Source organism: Myotis daubentonii, chromosome 9, assembly GCF_963259705.1.
Source record: "Myotis daubentonii chromosome 9, mMyoDau2.1, whole genome shotgun sequence".
Classification (NCBI taxonomy): Eukaryota; Metazoa; Chordata; class Mammalia; order Chiroptera; family Vespertilionidae; genus Myotis; species Myotis daubentonii.
Window position 1 is genome coordinate 77,077,048 of NC_081848.1, and position 6,049 is coordinate 77,083,096.

A 6,049-nucleotide genomic window follows, 5' to 3' on the forward strand; every position below is an offset into this window, starting at 1 on the left:
CCTCAGCAGCCAGAGCCACGGGTGCAGCTCAGAGGAAAGGACCCAGCTCTGCCTTTAGACTCACCTGGTGCTCCCATCCCCAAAGCTCCAAAGTTTTCACACACTGAGCTGTGGCATCTCACAAAGGGAAGAAGTGATTCGTTCGTATTTAATGTAACAGGAAGGGGTGACGTGCTAAGACAAACATGCTGTAGGTTTTACATCGTTAAAATTCCATAGAAAAGCTTCTTAATTAGTGGAAGGGCTAAGCCATCCAGCTGAGCATAGGTTAACAAGACGTTTCTCAACCAGCACATCTTCATGGCCACTCATCAACACTCCCACAGCATCCTTACCGAATAACACACTTGCCATTAGACACATTCTTCATTCTTGCTGAGTTTATTTCCCCTCTTCTCCTGCTTGGGGCGGGGCTGGGGGGGGGGCATCCGACAGGCAAAGGCACTTGCATCAATTTCCAAATCACGGCTGGTTCTATGACTCAAGCTGTCAACACGATGAAATCGTAATTCGTTGATTCTGCCTGTGCCCAATGGAAATGTCCTGACAGCTCAGTCACAGCCAATGAAATTGAGTCTCTTCTGTGTTGCCTTCCTACCTGATGTGTCCTCAAGCTCCAAAACATATTTCCTTGACAGAAATGGCGACTGAACGCTCACAGGTTACAGGGTGCACCAACAGTCTCCTGGGCCACTGGTAGGGAAGCCATTAGTGACCTCCAACTAGGTGAACGGCCGGGACTTCTATGTCACCAGAGCAGGAAGCTTCGTGTGGCGAGGCCCTGCACCACAGTCCGGCGCTGAGGACCTCCATGCTTAGAGTTTAACTTCAAAAGCAAGTTGTGTGAGCCCAGCCAGAGTGGCTCAGTTCGCTGAGTGTTGTCCTGTGCACCTAAAGGCGAAAGGTCACCAGTTCAATTCCAAGCCAGGGCACATACCAGGGTTTCAGGTTCCATCCCCCGTCGGGGCACATATGGGAGGCAACCAATGGATGTTTCTCTCTCACATTGATGTTTCTCTCTCTCTCTCTCTCAGCATGTCCTCGGGTAAGGCTTAAAAAAAATAAAAAGGAACTTGTTTTTAAAAAAATGTGAATGACTGTAAAATAATCTGTTTTTGGACTCATGTGTTTCCCAGGTGGATATAGTTTGTAAACAATGTGAATAAAATATTTAACATGTTGAACTGTCTCTGTTTGTTAACTTCAGCTGGACATACCCAGCTAAGGTACATACTGGCAGCCTAACCCTTTGAGGACCCTTCCGTTGGTTTCATAGCGTAGGAGATGGGGATTTTTAAAGTGCCCCAAGATATGCAAGAAATACATGGAGTAATCCTACCTCCATAAGACAGAGGTCTCCTCAAAAAACAGCCCTAGCCAGTATGGCTAAGTGGATAGAACGTCGGCCTGTGGACCAAAGGGTTCCAGGTTTGGTTTCAGTCAAGGGCATATACCTCAGTTACAGGCTTCTCCCCAGTGTGGGGCCTGGTCAGGGTGTGTGCAGGAGGCAACCAATCGATGTGTTTCTCTCACATCGATATCTCTCTCTTTCTTTCCCTCTCTTTTCCACTCTCCCTAAAAATCAATGGAAAAATATTCTCAGGTGAGGATTTAAAAAACAAACAAACAAAACACACGCATGGGCTAGTGAGGCCTAGATACGTTTTTGTGTGGTGCACACATACACAAAAACTCCTTTTTGCTTGTTGTTCTGATTTTTGTTCTGTGTCTTACTATGAATTAGTTTCCTTGATTACAAATCAGGAGATTTACAGAAAAATCCAGTTTTCCCATTTCTTAAAAAGCCAGACCTGGCAGCACTGGTTTCCCTGTGTCTGGAGCTGAGTGGAACTCTCCCTTTGGGCAGAGCCTCCAGGCACTGCCTCCCTCCGCCTTCCAGCCTTGCTCTTGCACTACTGTGGTTGGTTTGTTAGTTTCATGCATCCAGAGAGCTTGCACATGTTTAACTTGGGATCCCTGTCCTGGCCACCTAAAAAGGTAGGTACCATATTAATGCTCTGGATCAGAGTCCACAGTCCGGCTAAGAGTGTCCAGGAAACTGGAACGAAGGGAACAAGAAGGGCACTGGGAGCTTTCGGGCAAAGAGCGTGGCAGAACCAAGCAGCTCAGGGGACGGCAGGGACTGGGGTGGGAGCAGAGCAGGCAGCACTGAACAGGACTGGGGAGCAACGTACAACCTAGGAGATGCTGTCCTACCCCCAGAGGGGGCATCAGGCAACTCAGAGAACTCAAACCATGAATCCCTCTGCTACTCCAGAAGTTGTCGCTTTATAAAACCATTAAATCCTTTTTGTATTAGTTTCCTAAGGCTGACCAAGACAAATCACCAAATTTGGTGGCTTAACACATCAGAAATTGCCCTGGCCGGTGTGGCTTAGTTGGCTGGGTGTCATCTGGTGCACTGAAGGGGTTGCTGGTTCGATTCCTGGTCAGGGTACATGCCTGGGTTGTGGGCTCAATCCCCGGTAGGGGACATGCAGGAGGCAGCCAATCCATGTTTTGCTTTCACATCGACGTTTCACTCTCTCCTCCTTCTCCCTTCCTCGCTCAAAAATCAATTTAAAAATCTTTAAAAATTCCGTTAAAAACCTAGAAATTTATTTTCTCACAGTTCTGGAAGCTGCAAGTCTGGTGTTGGCAGAGCCAGGCTCCCGCCATGGGCTCTCGGGATGGGCCCTCCTGACCTGTTCCAGCTCCTGGGGGCTCCAGATGTTCGGTAGCTTGTGGCTAAAGCTCCCATCTCAGCCTCCCTCTCCATACGGCCCGCCCCTCCTCCTCCCTTTGCTCTCTGAGGACGCTTATCATTGGATTTAGGGCCCAGCTCATCTCAAGACCCTTAGCTTAATGACCTGCAAAGATCATTTTTCCAAAGCAGGTCGCCTTCACAGGTCCCAGACGTTGGGACATGGACATGTCCTTTGGGTGGGGACCATCATTCAGCCCGCTCTGCCCTTTAAAATGAGGGGAATGAAGTATGGTAGATAGTTTAACTTTAACCCTGCTGTTTGGCTTCTGTACTTATTTGCTTTGTTTAACAATAGAAAAGTTATTTTGGTTTTCTGAATTATATAAATCATCCCATTTGATTAAATACCCTATTGATTGTAATGTGAAATCCCATTTGTAGTGGTCATACCGGTCTTAGAAAGCACATTTTCCTTTACCTGGGAAGGACAGCACAGTTATCCCAAGGTCAGAGGGCTCCATTTAAGGTGTCCCTGTTGACTCAGTGTTCCAGAGACCCAAAACTGTAATTTAGATAACATGCCTAAGTTTAACCCAGGTTCCTCATTCCAGACCCGAGGGCTCTAGATAATGTGTTTCTGTCAATTCAGTGGCCCCAAGACCCAAAACTATAATTAACATGCTGCTTCTGCTTCTGTAAACTGCTTTTTTGCAAACCAGGTTCCTCATTCCAAACCTTGAGATGTAATCAATGCCTTTGTGATCTTTGTCTATATAAGTCTGGCTTTGCCACCATCTTATCACTATGAGATTTGGGAAAGCAAAATGGCCCCTCATAGTCCCGGACTGCAATAAATGTGACTCTTCAATTCGGGAAAAAAAAAAAAAAAAAAGAGGGTTTTACTTAAACATAGAGTTTCATAAGACAATTCATCCAAGAACAGAAAATACAACGGACTGTTTAAAATAGCACACTTTAAGCAAGCAATACCAAATAACCTAAAAACAACAGAAAATGCAAAATTCGCTTAGCAAACAGTCAAATGAGAGAATACAGATCCCCTCCGTAAAAAGGATCACCATAGAGCTTTCCATAGCAAACTTCCCCTATGTTACTAGGAGAGAAGATGGTGGAGATAGCGAAGTAAAGGCAACTCTTTTCAGATACTTTTCAATAAAGGGGGCAATGACAGGAGAGGCCCGGGAGATGAAGAGAAGATCTGAGTGGATGCGTGACAGCATGTCTGCACAGCAAGAGGACTGATACGGGAAGAAGGGAAGAACTGGTGATTCGAGAGAGGGCAGGGGTAACTCCCGAGGAGGCAGAGGACGGTGCGTGTGTGGGTCTGACCTCCGGTGGGAGCACAGTTCACCTCTGTCAACGGGAAGGAAAGAAGAGCACGTGGCTGTCGATGCCGGCAAGCTGGGGATTCGGGTGGAGGGACAGATGGGGGAGTTCTTCTATCCTTGGTGAATAAGGAGCTGAGAGGGCAGGGGGACATGTGGAGAGCTTGCTGAGGACAGAGAGACTAACTTCCGCACAGCGCCGAGGGCCCACTTGAGGTTTGTGGTCACGTGTGTAAAAGCCCAGGCAGCGGGGCTGTGTTTGGCTCCAGCCACAGTCATCTCAGCCCAGGAAGAGGCGTATTTTACCAGGCCACGTCTGGAGTAACTAGGACTTTAAGGCATAAAATGTAAACACAGTCAGAAGGGAAAGTAATAGCATGAAGAGGGTGATGACCAGTGAAGTTTCCCGGAGTGTGGAAAACTGATGGGAGGGGAAGTCTGCGCTAAATTGTTCAGATATGTTCATACACATGCACATGCGCGAGCACACACACACACACACACACACACACACACAAAACAATCAGCTCCATGGGCAGAGTACACTTCCTCACCCTTTGACTTTGGGCTTAGCCATATGACTTGCGTTGGCCAATGTCGGTGAGCATGATAAAAATCAAGGCTTGAGCCCTAACTGGTTTGGCTCAGTGGATAGAGCGTCAGCCTGCGGACTCAAGGGTCGCAGGTTTAATTCTGGTCAAGAGCATGTACCTTGGTTTCAGGCACATTCCCAGTAGGGAGTGTGCAGTAGGCAGCTGATCGATGTTTCTCTCTCATCGATGTTTCTAACTCTCTATCCCTCTCCCTTTCTCTCTGTAAAAAAATCAATAAAATATATATATTTTTAAAAAATCAAGGCTTGAAACACCTGTGCAACTGTCACCCCAATTTCCCGAGAAAGGAAAAACTGTAGGTTTCCTTTTCTTGCATTCTTGCACTTTTGCCATTGTTGCTGGCTAGCCATCACCATGGGTAGCATGTATCTTAATGTCACTTAAAAGAGATATAATTAGATAGTGCTTCCTAGGAAGTAAAAGCTACCTGGGGAAGTTAACCTCACCAGTATTTATCTTTGAAAATCACAAAAGAGGTCTCCAGAATGAAATTCGAGGCACTTCCATGTGTCAGACTTTTACATACAAGAAACATGGTAGATACATGTGATTTTAACTATGGACTTATTTTTACACAACAGAATAGAACAAAGCAGAAACTTATCTCAAAATTTCTCTTTGTTTATAACCAATATTTAAGTCAATAACCTCTTTCCCATTGTCAAGTTATATGAATTTTTATCAGTTTATCTTATATATTATATTTCATACTATAGAGAGATATAACTATAGTGAAGCTACTATATTGAAAGTACTCACCAATACTTGGAAAGTGGGTACAATTGGATACATTTACTTTCTTTGTGTAAAAATACAACAGTTTCCAAGTGCACTCAAACATCAGAGGAATTTAGGCAGGAGAGTCTGATAGAAGAATAAAGAAGTTTGAGCTCAAAGACTGCAAATTTGTATTGCTAGAGGTCTCATGAAAGCCAAAGGTCTCAGGGCATTCCTAAGAGTGGTACAAACCGGTTTTGAAGATCTGAGATGAAGGGAATGAGTATTTAAGGAAAATAGGTTTTCACTTAGTATTCAAAATTTACCTTTAAAGTATTTCACTTGACTTTCGAGCAAACATGGGTTTTAAGAAAAGAACTTGAGGTTCTGAGCCCTTATTTTAAAAACTCATAAGCAGATGGAGAAGTAAGCTAATGAACAAGAGATCGAAGTAATTTTCAAAGGTGGGCAGTTTGCTATTTGTATAATATAATTAAAGTTCTGGTCCACAGGGTCTTAAGGCAAATAACATAGTATCCTCATGATATTGGTGTTTCCAATTTTAACGGTAAGCATCTGATAACAGATGATATTCAGATTAAGAGTTTGGTGGGACATGCCAAGTTATATATGGAGCCGAAAGAAATCAAATACCATTCTTCTAG